Here is a 22,102-nt window from a genome sequence, read left to right on the forward strand (position 1 = left end):
CCACAGATTCACCGCTCTCTGTGTGAAGAAGTTTTTCCTAATCTCGGTCCTAAAAGGCTTCCCCTTTATCCTCAAACTGTGACCCCTCGTTCTGGACCTCCCCAACATCGGGAACAATCTTCCCGCATCTAGCCTGTCCAATCCCTTTAGGATCTTATACGTTTCAATCAGATCCCCCCTCAATCTTCTAAATTCCAACGAGTACAAGCCCAGTTCATCCAGTCTTTCTTCATATGAAAGTCCTGCCATCCCAGGAATCAATCTGGTGAACCTTCTTTGTACTCCCTCTATGGCAAAGATGTCTTTCCTCAGATTAGGGGACCAAAACTGCACACAATACTCCAGGTGTGGTCTCACCAAGGCCTTGTACAACTGCAGTAGTACCTCCTTGCTCCTGTACTCGAATCCTCTCGCTATAAATGCCAGCATACCATTCGCCTTTTTCACCGCCTGCTGTACCTGCATGCCCACTTTCAATGACTGGTGTATAATGACACCCAGGTCTCGTTGCACCTCCCCTTTTCCTAATCGGCCACCATTCAGGTAATAATCTGTTTTCCTATTTTTGCCACCAAAGTGGATAACTTCACATTTATCCACATTAAATTGCATCTGCCATGAGTTTGCCCACTCACCCAACCTATCCAAGTCACCCTGCATCCTCTTAGCATCCTCCTCACTGCTAACACTGCCACCCAGCTTCGTGTCATCCGCAAATTTGGAGATGCTGCATTTAATTCCCTCATCCAAGTCATTAATATATATTGTAAACAACTGGGGTCCCAGCACTGAGCCTTGCGGTACCCCACTAGTCACCGCCTGCCATTCTGAGACAGTAGGTTCCCTGAGAGTTAAACATGAAGATAAGAAATGAAGGAGCAGTGTGCTGCTGGAGGCCCTTGGATTTTGGTTCTACTTAAGGATCTTTTGGTTTTTGTTGGATTAATCGAGCCAGTTTGCCCCAGTAAGGCGACATCCTCGATTTCTCACTCATTCTCTTCTTCTGGCCTGCCTGTCTGGTTCCTTTCCTCCTTCCTTTTCTTTCATGGTTACCGTTCTCTTCTTTTATATTCCTTTTCTTCAGCTCTTTATCACTTCCACCAATCACCTCCCAGCCGCCTTCCCCCTCCCAGCCGCCCTCCCCCTCACCTGCTCGCTTGTACAACCTTCCCCTCTGGTACATGGAAAGTGAAAGAAAACCTGAGCCAATGTACAGGCGCCGAGAGCAAAAATGGCCTGCTCTGAGGTGATAGCGAGGTGAGGTGGATAAAATTTGAACATTCAGTATTGTTTCCTGAAGCCTGCAAAGTGTCCGGATGGACGGGGAGGTGTTGATTGTGTTGAAACAATGGAGGAGGCTACAGATGAGATTGCAGTAGAGAGAGCAAGTGGGTGGGTCTAGACAGAAGACCAGTCTGGCACACTAGGAAGGATGAAGGGCTTGTTTCTGTATTGTACTGCTTTATGACTCCTTGGATAGTCAGAGTGGGAGTACAGTGCAGAATTAAAGTGACAAGCAGTCACAGGTTCTGGATTGCTTCTGTGGACTAAATGTATAGTACTGTGCAAAAGTCTTAGGCACATGAATAAGGGAAGCTGCATAAGAGTTTTGCACAGTGTTGTGTTTGTTAAGGTGGGACAGAGAGCAAGTTTGTAAATCAGGCAGGAGCCAAGGATGTTGAGAATGGTGAAGGCGGGGCACCGTGGCAGGGGTGACTCCGAAGGAGTGCCAGTTGCAGGGTGGCACAGGTACAAACACACCCAGCCCCGAGACACCGGGCAAGGTCATTTGATTCCAAAAAATTGGTTTATAGACCATTACAGAATGTTTCGCTGGTGCTTAAGACTTTATTTGCCAACATGGAGTGGAGGGTGAGTTTGTAAGTCTGCCAGGAGCAAAGGATATTGTAAACATTGTGGGTGGAGCGCTGAGGGAGGGGTGTGGGTGGGACAGGTAGCAGAAAATGATTGTCAGGGGCAGGGGGTAGCTCAGGTGCAGACACACCCAGCCCTGAGACACCAGGCAAGGTCATTTGATTCCAAACTATTAGTTTATTGATCATTACAGAATGTCTGTCTGGTGCTACCCACTCTCTCCCCTCTCCCTTCCCCTTTTCCCAATCATGATCCGCTCTTCCTGCTCCCTTCACACTCCCAGTTCACATATCAGAATCAGGTTTATCATTACTCACATATGTTATGAAACCTGGCAGCAGTACAGTGTAATACATAAAATTACTATAGCACTGTGCGAAAAGCCTTAGGCACCCTAGCTATACATATAAAAATGTTTGCACAGTATGGTAGGTCCTTTGCACTGGGATCACTCAAACTTTGTTTGTTTCTTGCCATGTCCAGGAGAGCACGTTGTGATCGTGAACCACCGTACACAAGATTAGATGTAGAAGTATTGGAAAGATTACTGTCTCGCCTAGAAAGACTATTTTGGCTCCAGGAAGATACGAATAGAAGGGGTATAAGGATGGATGAATCGTGGTGCCTCTGTATCCTGATTAGGTATAACTCCTATACTTCTTTGGCCAGCTACACCACAAGCACACACTGACTGTAGACAATACAACAGGTTAAGAAGATTCAACGAACAATCTGCTGGAAAAAGTCAAGGATCAAGCAGCATCTGTGGTGCGGCAGGAAGGAACTGTCGACATTTTGGGTCAGACCCGCGCACTAGGACTGCACTTGCGTTTGATTTTGTCAGGGCAGTTAACGACTCTGAATCTTGCTACCAAACCCTTCCATCCAGTAAATAAAAGCAAAACAAACAGACCTTGCCCTCAGCTAGGAAGCCAACCATTCACCCTCCACTGTTACTTTTGTTGATTTCTTTGATGTTGGTCTACAGGTGGTTGAGTGGGAAGGGAGGAAAGTGCTTTGATTTGCTGTTGTTGTTTGGTTGCTTGTTATGATCAGTACTGTTTAGCCTCATGTTGTTCTGTTGGGTGATATGGCCATGCTATATTGTGGATTGAGCTGAAGCATCCAAGTGACAAGAAGTTAGAAAATGAACAATATGGAAAGGAATGCTTGGACAGTGGGGGAAGAGTATAGGGTATCATCACCAACATCCTCTCCCAGGAGCCGTTGGAGATAGATAGCTTCCTTCTCCCTTGTCAGAGATGTCAACATTCTCTGCATGAAAGAAAAGGAAATAAGTATAATGGAAAACAGTGAAATAAGGTTAAGCCAAGTTAAATTCAAATTGAACCAATTGTATATAATTAAGTCACCAGATCACCAGTATGTCCGACCTGTTGTACAAGTCAGCAGTTCAATTATATATTATATCTTTATTGCAGTCTTCCCCACTGCCCAAATCTGCCCCTGAGCACTACCTCCCATTGCCCCCTGACCCAGCTCTCTCATTGGATGCAAACCCCGCCTGACACAGCGTCAGATATTTCACATTGGACGGAATCACAATTCAATTATAAAGTTGTCCTGGTGTCAGACGACTATTCGATGGAATCTGTCATTTTAGGTTTGTCATTTTATCTGATTTGAAAACAGAAATAAAAAAAAATTCCTCAAGGCAATCACTTTGAAAGCTCACATCAGCATAACAAACTTGTGGAGAGAATGGGGATCGAACTGAAGTCTTGAAATGCTCTAATGTTGTCATTCTTTTGTCTTAGTCGAAGACTGATGTATTTTACTAATGCATGTGGAATTTTCACTTTCTGACTCCCTGAAAAGCAGTGGTTCCTTCTCCTGGGTTTGGTTGCCCGATGTAGCTGGGAAAGGTTTGGTTGTTGGGAATGAACACAAAGTAACAGCAGAGACTACATGAGGGCAGAGAACTCTCCTTATATTCCCAACCACTGACCCTGTTACAGCAATTCCCAGATCTGGGAACCAAACAAGGAAGTACCAATTTGTTCCTTCCTGGAAAAGATAAAGGAACAAGGAAGTAAATAAAACAAGTCAGGTGAAGTTTATTGTCCTTCTCCAGCCCCTGGTCTTTCTCCCACCCATCTGGCTTCACCTATCACCTTCCAGCTAGCCTCCTTCCCCTCACCCCACCTTTTTATTCTGGCATCTTCCCCCTTTATCATCAGTCCTGAAGAAGGGTCTCGGGCCGAAAGGTCAACTACCTGTTCACTTCCACAGGTGCCATCTGACCTGCTGAGTTCCTCCAGCATTTTGTGCGTGTTGCTCACTTTTATCATCAAGTGCACAATTGAAGCACAAAATTGAGCTACGGTGAAAAACTTGCTTGCCCATTGACCCTTGCTAATTTTATCGAAGAGCATTCTGTCTGGAAGCAGGACAGCTTGGCACAGCAAATGCTCGGCACACGACTGCAAAAAATTGTAGAGAATAGTGGACACAGCTCAGCACATCACAAAAAACAAAAGCTTCCCCATTATGAACTCAGTCTATTCTTCTCACTGCCGCAGTAAAGCAGCCAACATAATCAAAGAACCACCCACCCAGGATATACTTTCTTCTCCCTCTCCCATCGAGCAGAAGATACAAGAGCTTGAAAGCATCTACCACCAATCTCGAGAACGGCTCCTGTCACACTGTTATCAGTCTCCTGAATGGACCTCTTGTACAGCAAGAAGGATTCTTGACCTTTACCTGCACTGAACTTTTTAATAGATTTTACACTTTATTCCACATTATTATTGTTTCAGTTTAATGCACCATGTAACAATATTATCTGCATGAACACTATGCAGGCTATGCTTTTCAGTGTAACTTTGTACATGTGACAATATTAAAACAATAGGCATCTGTTAGTCTCGTGAGACCATGGATTTGCGCCTTGGAAGGTTTCCAGAGCGCAGGCCTGCGCAAGGTTGTATGAAAGACCAGCAGTTGCCCATGCTGCAAGTCTCCCCTCTTGACACCACCGATGTTGTCCAAGGGAAGTGCACTAGGGCCGATACAGCTTGGCACCGGTGTCGTTGCAGAGCAATGAGTGGTTAAGTGCCTTGCTCAAGGACACAACACGCAGCCTCAGCTGAGGCTCGAACTAATGACCTTCAGATCACTAGACCAACGTCTTAACCAATTGGCCATGAGCCATCGCAGTAATAAAGATAATACAAATACAAAAGCAGTAGATAGATACTGACAACACACAATATATAAATTATATAAAACACAGTGAAGAAAAAGATTGTACAAATTAAAAGACACATTAAGAGCCAAGTCCATAGTAGTGCAATGGATGGTCTGTGGTGTTCCATTACTGAGGTTGGATTAGGGCTTGAAAAATTCGCCTTATTTGTCACGTGTATTGAAACATTAAAGCATACAGTGAAATGCATCGTTTTATGTCAACAACTAACATAGTCTGAGAATTGTGCCTTCTAATATCACTGTGCTTCTGGCACCAACATAGTATTCATAGAAATCACTAACCCAAACCTGTATGTCTTTTGAATTCAGGAGGAAACAGGAACACCCGGAGGAAACCCACATGATTATGGGGAGAATATACAAACTCCTTACAGACAGCAGAGGGAATCGAGCTTCAATCGGTGCTCACTGGTGCTGTAAAGCAATCGCACCAACCACTCTCTTACCACTCTGTGGTAAACCATGTATATATGTTGTAACTCGGTTACCTGTCTGGACACACCCCTCTGCTGACTGCCCCTGTGGCTCCTCCCACAGAGTCCTGTATAAAGGTGTTCGCCTTGCCCCTCCCCCTCAGTCCGGGGGCAGACACTCACTGTGGAGGTCTTATTGTACAGCGAATAAAAGCCTTTCAGTATTTTACCAAACCTCAGTCTTTTGGAGTAATTGAAGGTGCTTCACACGCTGCCCCCGTTCAGTTCAATTGTGCAGATCAGTGGTGGTAGGAGGGTAACCATTCCTGAAATGGATGACGTGGAACTTCAGGCTTCTGTACCTCCTGCCTTTGCAATTGTACTAGAAAACTTTATTGGTCTTTGAATATGACCAAATTCTGCTTCAACTTCATGTTAAACACGTTCTTCTGAGTACTTCATGCAAAGTGATGTATTAATCGTGTTTGTGTTCAAAGATCCTGATTGCTGACCTGACAGCATTAATTTAAACCCATCTTAAAGACTGAGGTGTGCAAACATTTAATTCAATAAGCAATGTTGTGGCCCGTGGGATGAGGTGGGAAGCAGCATGGAGAATCTAGAAATTAATACCTTTGCTACAATAATTTGTAGTAATAAAGTTCAAAGTAAATGTATTATCAAAGTATGTGTCACTATATACTAACCTGAGATTCATTTTCTGGTGGTCGTTCACAGTAAATAGAATCAACAGGATTAATGAAAAACCGCACATGACAGAGACGGACAAGTGACCAATGTACAAAAGACAACAATCCGTGAAAATTCAAAATAAAAATATAAGAAAAAACAAATAAGCAATAAATTTGTGAACACAAGTTATAGAGTCCTTAAAATGAGTCCATAGGTTGTAAAATCAGACTAATTTCTGGAATAGTGGTATTTGAATGGGAAATACAATTTGTGTATGAGTCTAAGTATTGTTCAGAATCAGTATCAGTACTTCTGGAAGGAGGAAAGACATTGCAATCATGCTTCTTGCTGGAAACAATACTCTTCAGATTCATATTATAGAAAGGCATTGTGCTAAACATTTGAATTGTCAAACAAAACAATGATGGACAGTGCCTTCTCCCAATAAAATGAGGGAAAATTGCAGAGATTGGGGGATTGTTACAGACAAATTAAGTGCATAAAATTGATGTCAGCAATTTGGAGTAATGTAGATAATAGGCTAATTTGTAAGGGGGAATTACCCAATCATCTTCTTTCCAACTGGGACATATGTTGACACTATATGCAGCCCAATAAATAATGTCAAACTTCCAGGCTGAAGAGATTGTATGCCACTGTCAGTTATTGGCTATATTTCACTGTCTTGCCAATAGCTGTAAAATCAGAAGCGTGATTATTATCCACTCCCTTGCTATAGTATCTTTCAAAAGGCAATAAACAATGAGTTTGCCTTCAAGAACTGTCGCAGATCACTTCACTTCTTGCAGACAGTTGTAAGTATTTACACGTTATTTAAATGTGGGTCACTTTGTACTTTCATTCTCTGTTCTTCAATCTAATCCCAACAAGAGTTCATGGTCATTTCCTTCCACATCACTGAATCTTCATGAGGATGGGTCATGCTTTAGATATACCCAACCAAATGGTTACTACCCTCAGTGGCTACTTTATTAAATGCCTCCTGTACCTAATAAAGTGGCCATTGAGTGTATGTTCATGGTCTTCCACAGCTGTAGCCCACCCACCTCAAGGATGCTCTTCTGCAGACCACTGCTGTGGCATGTGGTTATCTCAGTTATCGTCACCTTTCTGTCAGCTTGAACTAGTCTGACTGTTCACCTCCGACCTCTCTCATTAACAAGGCATTTTCATCCACAGAACTCCCGCTTGCTGGATTTTTTTTTTGTTTTTTGCAAACTCTAGAAACTGTTGTGTGAAGATCCCAGGAGTCCAGCAGTTTCTGAGGTACTCAAACCACCCCGTCTGGCACCAACAATCATTCCACAGGCAAAGTCACTTTGATCACATTTCTTCCCCATTGACCTACGCACAGACCACAGGTTTCTTTACCCATCTCATCCATGCACCTATCCAAATTTCTCTTAAGTATTGAAATCAAACCTGCATCTACCACATCCTGCTGGCAGTCTGTTTCACACTCATCTGATTGAAGAAATTCCTCCTCATACTCCCCTTACACATCTCACCTTTCACCCTTAACACATGACCCCAAGTTCTAGTCTCACTCAACCTCAGTGGAAAAAGCCTATTTGCATTTACCCAATCTATATCCCTCATAATTTAGTATACCTCTGTCAAATCTGCCCCCATTCCCCTACTCTCTAGGGAATAAATTAACACTGAAAAAAAAATTAAAAACTGCAGATGCTGGAAATCTGCGATAGAAACAGAAAGCATGGAAAATGTCCAGCAGGTCAGGTATTCCTTGTGGAAAGAGAACACGGTCAATGTCTTGGCTTCAGGACCCAGTCCTGATGCGACGTCTCAGACCTGAAGCGTTTTCTCTTTCCTCAGATGCTGCCTGCCCTGGTGAGATTTTCCAGCATTTCAGTTTTTATTTACCTAAACTCTTCCAATAAGTCGTGAAGTCCTTTACAGGCGATAAAGTATATGATGTATCTTGGTCATTGTTGTAATGTAGGAAACAATATAATTAATTGTGCATTCCAGGCTCCAGCCAACAACACATCTCAAAGATATGCTAGTTGTCAACTGTGAATTATTCCCAGGTGAGTGGTGCGATCGAGGGAGAGTTGAAGGGCACGTGGGTGGAATAGAATGGGAAACGTAAACACAAGAGATTCTACAGATGCTGGAAATCCAGACCAACGCACACAAAGTGCTGGAGGAACTCAGTAGGGCAGGCAGCATCTATAGGGATGTATAAACAAGATGAGGCCACCCTCAGGGTGGAGGAGCAACTCCTTGTATTCCATTTGGGTAGCCTCCATTCAATTGAATATCAATTTCCCCTTCTGGTAAAACAATTTCCCCTTTCCTCCCCTTCCTGTATTCCCTACTCTGGTCTTTTATCTCTTCTCATCTATCATTTCCCTTGGGTCCGCTCCTTCCCTTTCTGCTTTGTTCCACTCTCCTCTCCTATCGGATTCCTTCTTCTTCAGCAGTTGACCTATCTATACCACCCACGTGACTTCACCTATCACCTTCCAGCTAGCCTTCATTCCGAAACCCCCCGCCCCCAACTTTTGCTGTAGCATCTTCCCCTTCCTTCCAGTCCCGAAGATGGGTCTGGGCCCAAAACATCGACTGTTTACTCCCTTCCATAGATGACCTGCTGAGTGCCTCCAGCATTTTGTCTGTGTAACTCTGGATTTCCAGCATCTGCAGAATCTCTTGTGTATGTAAACAATCAATGCTTTAGGCCAAAGATGGTCTTGATCCAAAACGTTGACAGAACAAAATGAAATTAGTATAAATGGATGTTTGATGGTCAGTAGAGACACATTGGTCTGAAGGAGTAGTGTTCATTGTTTGATGGTCAATACAGACACAGTGGTCTGAAGGGGCAGTGTTCATTGTTTGATGGTCAATACAGACACAGTGGTCTGAAGGGGTAGTGTCTGTGCAGTGTCTATTGATTGTTACATGTACATTTGGTGCCCAGCAGCTCTTGGTTAGACAAAACTATTTGTTCTGCTGTTTGCTTCAGCAGAATTGATGGCAATGACAATGCTTTTTTCTGAACCTTAATGAGAAAATCTTCTTTGAAAAACTTGCCCTTTGATTAGTCTAATGTCGTAAAGCCCTGGGGTGAAGAATATCCTGGTTATTGCCATCACTTACAGTCTGATGTGTTGTCTATCACTCTCAGGATTCACTGGGACAGGGGGGCGCTGCCTTAATATGAAAGCTAAGTCATTCATGGGTGATGGCAAGGAGCAGGAAAGAGCCGGCAGAAGCCTGAAATCCTTTCACATGAGGCTTTCAATGGAACATCACAAAACCAAGGTGTATTGTCTTTAGTTACAAATCAGCCAGCTTTGAATTGAAGGGTAATTGGCTGGGACTCTCTGTTTCTTTAAGTGGGGAGAGATATGTTCTACAAAACATCAGGGGCAAAGTGTCTGAGTTTTTTAAAAATATTAAATAGAGTGAACTAAGATTGAGCAGGGGGAAGCTTATGGGTAGGATTTAGAGCCAATGATGAGTAAGTTACAGTGCCTTACTTCAGTAGAAGTTATAGAAAGGAAGACTCCTCAGTCCATTGTTATGGGGGTGTAAAGTTTCTGTGTTCAATGTGTTATGAACTTTGAGTGCAGTTCACCATAGATTGTATACGCTGATCCACGAGGAATCAGAACTCTGGCATGCAAAGCTTATTGAAGGACCCTTCACACCCTGCTTCTGGATCTTCACATCAATAGAAACATACAGTACAGAAGTAGAAGATAGAAGATCACAGCACAAGAACATGGCTTTTGGCCCACGATGTCTGTGCTGGCCATGCTGCCAAATTAAATTCAACCCATCAGGCTGCATGTGATTCACATCCCTTCATTCCATATGTAACGTGCTGTAAGGTTTCACTGCTGATGTAATGGTTTCTCTGTAGCAGCAATGTTTGGGTTATGACTAGAGATAACGGGGTTTTGGAATGCGGGACTATTCAATGAGAGAAATGTTATTCTTTCTTGTGAGTCTGGAAAAGAGATTTTCGCGATCTTTTGCGGGGGAGAGATGAGGAGAGAAGACACGAATGGAGAGATTTGTTAGACCCCCGGACGGAGTGGAGTTGGAGCGAGGGTCCAAATGTCAGTGACGATGGTGGACAACCGGCTTATCAGTGAGCTGCAACATTGTGCAGCAGACTGTTTCATGAGAATGGGCACTTTTTTTGTTTTCTTTACTAACCATATAGTCAATTTAAGAATTATAAAGCTCAATCGTTTAATCGTTTGTTATTTCGGGGTACTGATTTGTAACAGGGGACACATCACGCAGCATCCACCCAAATGAGATTTCTGAAGTTTGGCCGGGCCGGGGGCTATCACCCCCGATATTAAGCCCCTAGCCAAAGTGAGAGGTACAATTGTGGGGGCCACGTTCTGGATTGATTCCATTGAATGCTGTGTGATTACCCTGAGCAATGAACCAGTGGGGCAGATATCAGTACTCCGGATGAATTGTTAATTTGCCTGTTAAATACTGTTAAAGTTGTGATTGTGAGAGGAGGTTTGATAAAATAGCTGGTGCGGCTCTCATTTTAGTGCAGACCAGCGCTGAGGTAGCTGAGGGCGGAGATTTCAAAGACGGGTTCTCTCGTTTCTGAGCAGTGAGGGGAAAGAGTGGTCAGATTTGTATTGTCTAATTAGTCCAGGTCCCCCCGTGAAGAGTGAGAAGTCTGAGTTAGTATCCACCCTTACTCCTCTGGCGAATAAATGGAAAAATCAGACTCGAAGTCCCAGCTATGGCAGGCTCTGCCTATTCTCTGGAATAACGCCCACCAGTAAAGGGGAGGAGGAGTATGAAACGTGGGCAGAGAGGACCTCTCAGTTGTTAGATGAGTGGTAGGGCTCAGATGATGAAAAGCGACAGAGATTGGTTGAAAGTTTGAATGGGCGGGCCGCTGATGTTGTCAGAACTGTCAGGTTAAATTATCCCGTAGCGACAGCTGTCAATTATCTGCAAGCACTGGACAATGCTTTAGGCCTGACTGGAAGCCCAATGGAGCTGCTGGTGGGCTTTCAAAACATGCATCAGGAGGAGGGGGAGAAGCTTTCTGCTTTTATTTTTCGGCTAGAGGGGCAGCTAAATTGCTTGCAGCACAGAGGGGTCATTCAGGCGGCTGAGGTGGATCAGTTAAGAATGGACCAGATAGCCAGGGGTACCCAGTCCCATGACCAGATTGCCTGGGGTCTCCGACAGTCTCATAAGACACACACCCCTGCATCTTTTGTTGAGCTGATCAGAGAGGTACAGGAAGAAGAGAACATGGCAGAGGCGTGCGAGGACTCAGTCAGCAGGGTACAGTCCTCGGTAGTGGCCCCTGCGGTGAAGTGACCACAGATAGCCTACCCTGGGGAGCGGTAGAGGAGATTGTGGCAGAGATGAGAACGGAGATATGTCTGCTGTTATCAGCGAGTGTGAACCCCCCCCATATGATGGAGCTGATGGGGGGGGGCGCGGATCCCCAAAGGGATGAACAATGCGGAGGGCTGCTGGCAGCAGGTGTCACGCCAGAAGGAGAGTGAGCCCCGGGGATTTAAGCAGAGAGAGTTGTTGGAAAAACTTAGAGGAGACCCAGTGGGGGAACGGCCTGGTGTCTCTGGGGAAACACGTTCCCAGCAATGTAGCAAGGAACCACCGAAAGGGAAAGGCCCAATTCCTGAAGGTTTAGTGGGTCCATGCTCCAGTGTGTCGCTGTGGATAGAGGGTATTTACGCTAAAGCCATACTCGACACTGGGTCGCAGGTCACGTTGTTGTACCATTTGTTTTACATTCGGTATCTGAAGCATTTACCATTGACACCATTCGAAGTGCTGGAGTCGAAGTGCTCGGCAGAGATGGCGCTCGGTGCTCGGTGTTGGAGGGCTGATTGGAGCTTGAAGTTTTCGGACGACTCAGAGTCGGACTATGGTCGGGCATGACAGGGAGAGTTTTCTCCCTTCTCCCGTCTACGTGAGATGTGGGACTTTCCGAGACTTTGAACTTTTTTTACCATGCCCATGGCCTGTTCTTCATCAAGTTATGGTAATTATGTGGTTTTTGTCAGTTTTTCAGTCTTGGTCTGTCTTGTGTTTCTGTGATATCACACCGGAGGAATATTGTATCATTTCTTAATGCGTGCATTACTAAGTGACAATAAAAGAGGACTGCGTGTCCTCATAATCTAATCTAATCTAAAAAAAAATTTACTTTGAGCTTTTCAACCTTGACCTTCGTTAGTGTCTAGGAGTCATTGCTGGGGTGGTGGAAAAGGCAGATGCATTAAGAGTCTCTCGATAGGTGCATGGGTAAAAGGAAAGTGGTGCTAAGGGTTAGATTGATTGTGGAGTAGATTAAAAGGACGCACATATCATGGGCCAGAGGGTCTGTACTATGTTGTACTGTTATGTCTTCTATGTTCCATGTTTAGCTGAGAGGGTGGAATGTAAAATAATTGGCAGGAGGATTAGAGGAACACGGAGGGTACTATCTCTCATGCAGTGGGAAGTAGCGGTCTGGAACTTGGGTGGGTGCTGGAGGCAGAAACCCTTGACTTTTTCTGAAGCACCTGAATGTGTGCTTGTAAAGTCATGACCTGCTGTCAGTACCTCCAGCTGAACTCTGTCTTTTTGTGTGTTTCCCCCTAGCTGTCAGTCTGTGGTTTTGTATTGCCACGTGCTCCTGTCCCCGCTCCTGCTCTACTCCGGCCCCTGTATTACTGAGTACTCCGTCTCTCACCTGTTTCTCATTGTTCCCTGTATTTCCGCCACCTGTATCTCATTGTGCTCCACCTATCATCTGCCTCTGTTTATTGCTCAGTGTATTTCAGTCCTGTGATCTCACCTGTTTGCAGATAGATTGTGCCAATGAATTTTCATGAGTCTTTCTAGCATTTGTATCTGTAGTCTGTCTGTCTGAATATTGACTCTGCCTGTTTCCCGAATCTGGTTTTTGGATATCTCTGGATGTCTTGATCTCTGCCTAAACTTTGACGCTGACTTTGTTTGCACCTTGGGATCTGTTATTCAATTAATATCACTGTGTGCACAGTACTGGGTCTGTGATTGGATCCCTGCTCCAGTGCCTGACACTTGCAAAGCTTTAATATGGGTATAGACGACTAGGTTGGACTGAGGAACTGTTCAGAAGGCCTCACAAATGGCCTCCTTTGGGGTTGGAGCTTCTCCCTGGTGCAGTGAACTGCGGATGTTTGGAAGAGGACTATATTCTGCCCAGGGATATCAGTGCATCCCAATGATTGCTCTGTTCTTTCATTGCCACTTTGGTTAGTAGTAGTAGTAGTAGTAGTAGTAGTCATACTTTATTGATCCCGGGGGAAATTGGTTAATTGGTTAGTGGTCAACTGCTGACCACAGAGGTCATAGGAGTTTTAACAGAATGAAAATGTGTCATCTGGGACAGAAGCTGGATTGGGAGAGTTGGCTGGGTGATGAATTGGGATGGGATTGGAGGTGAGATGTTGGTCTATGATAGGAAATAGGATTGGAGATCAGAATGAGAATAATGTCAGGCCTGCACAGGCAGGCTCCTCCCAGTCTCCACCCAGCTAATGGGAATCAACTCTATTCCAACTTGTCACCTGTAGCCTATTTAAACCCCGCTCTCTATTTGCTTATTTGGACCAGCCAGACTCAAACAGTTACTCCAGCCTTCTGTTTCTTTCTTGCCTATTGTTTAGTATCTGTTCTCACTTGTTTTCTGGCCCCTCATGGCTTGTTATTTTGCAATTTATTATTAAAGTTATCATTCACCACTGAATAGTCTCTACTGCTCTGGTTTTGGGTCAAGTCTCCTCTGTTTCCTGACAAATCAGTGTAGGGTTCTCAGTAATATTAACTGTAATGTTAACTAAGGTGAACAAAATGGCTTCTCTGTAGTGTTATATGAAATGGCTTCTCTGTAATGTTAAATGATGAGGTAATATTTCTCTGTTTGGGTTAAAGTTACAGATAACAGGGAACTAACCAATGATGACCTGTTATGCTATCTTGTATGGTGGGAACTGAGAGAGTTCGCAGTCTTTTCAGCGAGGCAAGCGAAGAGAAAGGGCAAGTGCGGGAGCAGCTAGCGGGTCCCGGCCGGCAGATACTGGAATTCGATGGTTCGGATGCTGTCGGAGGTTTGGAGGTCAATTGTGGATTGATCGGGAAGGCGTGAGCTCCAACGAATTTTTTTTATGCACAAGACTGATAAACTTACTGAGTGACGCCTTTGTTATTTGTTTCTACTAACCACACCTAAAAGAGTTATAAAGTGTAATCATTGTGTACTGTCTGATATTTTACGTTATGGGTTTGTACCAGGGTGCATTACACAGCATCTACGCAAACGTAGACACGGTTTGGTGGGCAGACGGCAGTTTCCCCTAGACGAACGTGAGTTGAAAGAGCTGAGTGTTACATCAGGGTTTGTTATTACTGACATATGTCATGAAATTCATTGCCTTGTGGCTGCAGTACAGTGCAATACAATAACAAATATATATTTAAAAAAAACACAAAAGTAGCGCAAGAATTGAGACCAAAAGTTGATCGGTAGATTTTTTTTTGAAGTCTTTAAACAACAGTGCTTACTGAAGTACCTATGAATGTGACTGTATAGTTCATCTGTAGTTGTCCTAAATGGGAATATTTGATGATTTCCATTGGAGATGCACACAGAATTGCCACTCTCTGGCATCATCTTGGACTGCATTAGAGGGTTTGTGGTTTGGAAATGAGGTTGGTTCGCAGGGTCAGGAGAGTTTGTCACTCGGATATGGTTCAAACATTCAAAGTGTGCCCCTCGATTTGTTCCCTATTCACAAACATATTTATTCATTCTTGCACAGACTATAGCTCTTAGGCTGGTCTGACGATATCTCCCAATCATTGCCAACTTCCGAATCACACATAATCCTGGCTTAGAAATATATCGCAGGTCCTTTCCCATTGCTGGGTGTAAATACTGGCAATCCCTCTTCAGCCCCACTACCAGAGCACCTTCACTAGAAATTCTGCAAACTCGACCCACCTTCACAAGGGTGATATGACCATAAGATACAGGAGCAGAATTAGGCCATTTGCCCCATCAAGTCTGCTCCTTCATTTCATCGTGGCTGATCCACTTTCTTTCTAACAAGAGAAACCTTTTCCTGGTGACCATTTTGCAAGCTCTAATCACTCGCAAAGCTTGTACAGTGATCTGGATCTGCTGGGAAAATGGGCTGAAAACTAGAAGCTGGAATTTAATGCAGACCACTGTGAGGTGTTACACTTTGGAAGAATAAACCAGGGTTGGGCATATGCAGTGACTGGTAGGACACTAAAATGCAATAGAACGGAGGGATCTGGGGATACAGATCCAAAATTCCTTGATAGTAGCATCAGAGGTAGGTAGGGTCATAAAGAGAGCTTTTGATACATTAGTCTTCATAAATCAGAGCATTTAGTACATGAGTTGGGATGTTATAATTAAGTTGTATAAGATGTTGGTGAGGCCAAATTTGGAGTACTATGTGCCATTCTGGTCAACTACCTACAAGAAAGATATCAATGACTTTGAAAGAGTGCAGAGAAAATGTTGCTGGCACTGAATAGATAATGAGGAGAGTGAGGGGAGATCTTATAGAGGTATACAAAATTATGAAAGGCTGAAAGCATGCAGGCTTTTTCCACTGAGGTTGGCTGGGAACTAGTGGTCATGCAGTACTGTGCAAAAGTCTTAGACACCCTAGATTTTTAATATGGTTTTAGATGGTCAAGACTTCCTTAAAGTTGTCATAGCCGGGGGTCGTAATGGGGACAAGCTCCCACTACTTATTGAATACTCCCAATGGCACGCGCCTCAAATAGCCTCTGACAACCAATCCAGCTCCTGGCCTTCACGTGTGGCTTAGCTACTGAACCCAACAGAACCGTTTCTACTGACAGGAGAAGGGGTAAAGCAGGTTACTGGCACCGTAAAACCAGTCGCTTCAGGCAGGTGGGGCTCGTCAACTGTGGTCAGCAGTTCATCCAGGAGAAGAAAAACTCTGATCTCAAACCTCCACTGCCTTGTGGCTATACCCACTCATGGGGAAGGCTTCAGGAGTAAACCCTGAGGGAAGATTCTGGAGCTGGGTCCCTAAGGCAGCCCTAAATTGAGTTCAACGCTGACTGGCAACTGCTGTGATGCTGCTAGTACCAAATCGTATTGGTCTCTGCTGTTCTTTTGGATTCATCAGATGCATAGAGAGGGGGAGCTTGCTACATGGGAAACAGCTTACTCTCCACATCGTACTGCCCTGGCCTGTGTATCTAGACAGCTAGGGCACAACATTGGTGGTTGACCCTGACCAACGGAGGCCTCACTCAGATGGTACAGCATCTACATTGCCCTGCCCTCAATAACATCAGAGCTGCCTGGGATTATCTGGAAAGGCAGAATCAAGAGAGACAGCTAATGACCAAAAAAACTGTGGCGAGTCCTCCAAGCTGCATGAAATGACCTACCAGCCAATCTTCTTATAAAACTGTATGTCAGTGTAGTTTGAAAGGCAAAGGTTGGTCACAACGAATGCTGATTTGATTTACAGTTTGTTTTTTGTTTACTGTTTTTTGGAGTTTTTTAAATATTTAGAAACTTGTCATTTCATTACTTCTCTTTACAGAATTTTTTTCACAAGTTCCTAAGATTTTTGCACTGCACTGTAAAATCTGGGGTGAATGGCAAAATATTTAAGGGGAATTTGAGGGGGAACTTCTTCACTCAGCGAGTGGTGAGAATGTGGAATGAGCTGCCAGCAGAAATAACGGATACAAAGACGAGAAAGTCCACAGTTCCAATGAAGGGTCTTTGCCTGAAATGTCAGCTGTTTACTCTTTTCCACAAATGCTGCCTGGCCTGCTGAGTTCCTCCAGTATTTTATGTGTATTATGGAGGGCGCAAGTTCAATTGTAACGTTTAAGAGGAATTTGGGTAGGTTCATGGTTGAGAGATGTGTGGAGGCCTATGGTCTGGCTGTAGGTAGATAGGACAAGGCACAAAACCAGGCTGCACAGACTAGGTGGGCCTAAGGGCTGATTTCTGTGCTGCAGCGGTCTATGACTGTATTCTGAAAAAAAAAACAAATAAATTGGGACTTATCAAAGTAGGATCTGCAGCACAGCACTGTACAATGGAGACCTTGTACTGTGAGTGCTCAGCAAGACATTACTGGCTAATTTCATTGCAAAGGGAATAATGTCATTTGCAGCCCAGTCTAATGTGCGAATCACATTGACACGCGTGTAAGGGAGTGCCTGAATAAGTTCCTGAGTGGCACGCAATACTTTTTATCATGTGAAGTACATCTTTAGTTCTGTAGGGCTGCAATAAACAGTGTCTTGTGATTCAATTTCTTGTCTGTACCTTGTTCATTTCAGAGTAAGTGACAGCCTAGCTCCCATCACATCCAAAGGATATTACCTTTGATTTCTTGGAAGCTGAATTGGGCTAAGCCATGTTCCCTATTGGTCATATGGGGCAGCAGGGTCATGTAGTGGTTAGAGAAATGCGACTCGGGTTCAATTCCTGCCACTGTCTGTAGGGAGTTTGTCTGTTTTTTTTACAAAACCTCTATTACAAATTCAGTGTAAACCAGTGACTAACATAATTACTACACAACTACTAGACAAGCATTGAACTAAAATGTTTCCATCTCTGTCAATGATGGTGCTAATCCTCCGCAGTGCCCGACGGTCCCGGACAGCCTCCATGTATGTTCTCCCTGTGACTGCATGGATTTTTTCCAGGTGCTCTGGTTTCCTCCCACGTTACAAAGATATATGGGTCAGTAGATTAATTGGTCACATACCTATCATATGACCATATAACAATTACAGCACGGAAACAGGCCATCTCGGCCCTTCTAGTCCGTGCCGAACTCTGACTCTCACCTAGTCCCACTGACCTGCACTCAGCCCATAACCCTCCATTCCTTTCCTGTCCATATATCTATCCAATTTAACTTTAAATGACAACCTCGAACCTGCCTCAACCACTTCTGCTGGAAGCTCATTCCACACAGCTACCACTCTCTGAGAAAGGAAGTTCCCCCTCATGTTACCCCTAAACTTTTGCCCTTTAACTCTCAACTCATGTCTTCTTGTTTGAATCTCCCCCTCTCTCAATGGAAAAAGCCTATCCACATCAACTCTATCAATCCCCCTCATAATTTTAAACACTTCTATCAAGTCCCCCCTCAACCTTCTACACTCCAAAGAATCACTGTGCTCCATCTCAAATAAATAAATAAGTCTCATCGAGACGTTCAAAGTTCAAAGTAAATGTGTTATAAAAGTGCATGTATGTCACCATCTACAACCCTGAAATTCCTTTTCTTGTGGGCATTCACAGTAAATGGAATCAGTGGGAAAACAACCAATCCAGGGAGGATAGGATTTGTATTTACAAAAAATGTCTGTTCCACGTGCCTGGTTGAATTATTCTCCTCAGAGTGTTGCCATGTTTTCTGAGGGTGGTGGAACTAAAACACAAAGGAGAAGAGCATTCCGGATCTCTCAGTGTGTTGTGCACGGGGGTAATTCCCCTGCAATCCTACAGTTCATTCCCCTCAGCTTATTGATCATTGATCATTATACCTGAAACCACTGACATTATTACAATACATGCATAACTTCATCAACAGTATCTAGTGAGCATCATCTGTGCACTCCTCCAGTCACCCCTCCCCGAACCCCTGTGTCGCAGATCATCTTGATTTTGAAGAGGTTTACGGCACATAATTTTGAGTCTTGTAGACCCTGAATTCATCCTAATCACCCAGATCAAACACAATGACCTGCTGGAAGGTCAGTAGGCCTGCTGGTGAAGGGTCTCAGCCCGAAATATTGGCTCTTTAATCCTTTTCAAAAATGCTGCCTGACATGCTGAGTTCCTCCAGCATTTTGAGTGTGTTGCTCCAGATTTCCAGCGTCTGCAGAATCTCCTGTGTTTGTGTTGCCGATGTTCACTGGCTGTGTGAATAGGAAGCCCAAATCGGTTTTTGAGTCATAAAATTGTACATGTCCATGCCACCCACTGCATCTACCTGCACTAATCCCATTTACCCAAGTTTTACTACCCACCCCGTCTAAACCCATCATACTCAGGTCATCTCTGAGCCTCCTCCACCCCCGGATAAACAAACCCAGTCTATCCAACCTCTTCCTATAACTCTAAACTAGGCAACAAAAATGTCAGCTAACTCTGGAGCAAGAAACAAAATAAACTTGTTGCTCACCTAAGATATTATCTCCATTTCTCTCTCTACAGATGCTGGCTGACCTACTGAGTGTTTTCTGTTCTTATGTCTGAATTCCTATATTTACATTGTTGACTGGTCCCTCACATCTCTTCCAAGATGGCGCTGTGTACAGCAGCTGTGTTGCGAGCTTCATTTCAACTTTACAGTATACTGCTAACTTCTGCGATTTCCTTCGCATTTCTGTTCAAATAGCTGATAGTCACGTCTGATATGATAGACTGACTCTTCTGAACATCAGGAAGATGGCATTTACCCACTAGGTGCCACCTGTCCTACATTGGGAACCCCTGCTTGCGCAATCAATGGGAGGTTCATCTACCTCGGAAGCAGTGTCGGAGGCGAGGGAGAGGGGCTGGTGTCCTGGTGAGGCTGAGACAGCATGCTAATCGGCTGCCGCTCCCTACTGTACTCCTGGCTAATGTTCAGTCCCTGGACTATACGCTGTGTGAACTGACAGCCAGGATCTCTACCAGAGGGAAACAAAAGAATATAATGTTTTGTGCTTCGTGGAGACCTGGCTGACGGAGGACATACTGGATCATGCTATCGATCCCTTTGGGTTCTCCCTGTTCCAGGCAGACAGATCACAAAACCTCTCTGGGAGAGTAAAGGAGGTCAGGTACGCTTCATGGTCAATAATGCTTGGAGTGATCCCCAGAATGTGCATGCCCTGAAATCCTTTTGTTCCCCAGATCTGGAGTACCTTGTGCTGCTGTGTAGACCTTTCTGGCTGCCCAGGGAGTTCACAGCTGTTATTATCACAGCCGTGTATATTCCACCGCAGGTTGATACTGACCTGGCTCCCAAGGAACTGTACAAGACCATCAGCACCCTGGAGATTGCACACCTGGAGGCTGCCTTCATCGTCACCGGTGACTTTAATAGAGCATCACTGTCTAAAGTCTCTCTGAAGTTTCGTCAACACATCCAGGTGAGCACACGGGGAGATAGCACGCTTGACCAGTGCTACTCTCCTTTCCACAATGCTTACAAAGCACTCTTTCACCCGCAGTTTGGAAAATCAGATCACTCCTCCATCCTGCTGCCGAGGTACAGGCAGAGGCTGAAACAAGAGGCGGCCACGGTTAAAACCGTCCACTGTTGGACCGACCAATCAGTCTCCATGCTACAGGATTGCTTTGATGACGTCAACTGGAATGTCTTTCATGATGAGGATGTCTCCAAGTTCACGAGCTTCATCTGGCAGTGCATCGAGGATGTTGTCCCCCAGTAATCGGTCAGGGTCTATCCAAACTAGAAATCCTGGATCAACAGTTCCATGCGAGCAGCACTAACCATGTGAGACAGAGCTTACGTTGCCGGTAATCAGCAATAGCTCGAGAAATGCAGCTACAATCTGTGCAAAGTCATCAAGGCAGCGAAACGACAATACAGGGACAAGATCCAGACTCAACTCTCTGCCAACAACGTACGCAGCTTATGGCAGGGTCTGCACACCTTCACAGACTTCAAAGCTAGATGCAGTGATGTTGCCAACATCACCGCCTCTCTTCCAGATGAGCTGCATCTCTTTATGCTCAATTTGATGTCACCAACACTGCCGCCCTTGAGAAGAGCTGCTGATGCGACCGGCAGCTTGGTCATCGCGGAGGCTGAAGTATGCAAGTGTTTCCAACAAATAGACCGTGGCAAGGCTGAGGGACCGGATGGTATCCCTAGGTGGGTACTCAGGCGCATCCGGTGTGACTTCCTTAACGTCGGTAATTCCTGATGTTGATTGGGAGACTGCTTTGGTGAGCACCTCCACTCCGCCTGCAAACAAGCAGGATATCCCAGTGGCAAACCATTCTAATTCCACTCCCCATTCCCATTCCAGCATGTCGGTCCATGGCCTCCTCTACTGTTACTCTCAGGGTAGTTCCAACCTGATGGCAAGAACATCAACGTCTCTAACTTTTTTTATTCCTTTCCCCTCCCCCCTTCTCTCTTCCATTTCCCATTCCCAATTCTTGCTTCCCTCACACCCCTTCTCTTCTCCTTACCTACCTATCATCTCCCCTGGCACCCCTCCTCTTTCCCTTGCTCCCATGGTCCACTTCTCTCTCCTTTCACATTCCTCCTCCTTCATTCTTTTACCTCTTCCACCTATCACCTCTGAGCTTCTCATTTCATCCCCTTTCCCTCACCCACCCACCCACCTTCCCATTCATCTGGCTTCACCTATCACTGCAATCAGATTGGGTTTGCTGACCATGAGGATCTAAACTCAAAGGCAGACCTTCAATCTTCTCTGATATAGATAGCTACCGGTATCCTCACTACCCAACCTTCAAAGACTAATTCACTTCCATGTTTACATTTCAGAGCTGCCAATACCCATTACCTGAGTAGTGGGCCCTTCTTTCTACTAAGCAGAAGATGTTTAACAAAGTAGTTTAAACATGGTTCATTTATTTCCAGTGATAGACGTTTAAACTTAAGCAGCATTCTTAAAACACATTTAAAATTCAGAAAGGCTATGTTGTAAAAGGCTTCCAAATTACAAACCATTTCTAAAACACAAAGGATTTCCAAAACTCAGGTACAAATCCTATCAGCTAAAAGGACGTTCCCACGAACTGCAGATGA

Source organism: Mobula hypostoma, chromosome 29, assembly GCF_963921235.1.
Source record: "Mobula hypostoma chromosome 29, sMobHyp1.1, whole genome shotgun sequence".
In the NCBI taxonomy this organism is placed as follows: domain Eukaryota; kingdom Metazoa; phylum Chordata; class Chondrichthyes; order Myliobatiformes; family Myliobatidae; genus Mobula; species Mobula hypostoma.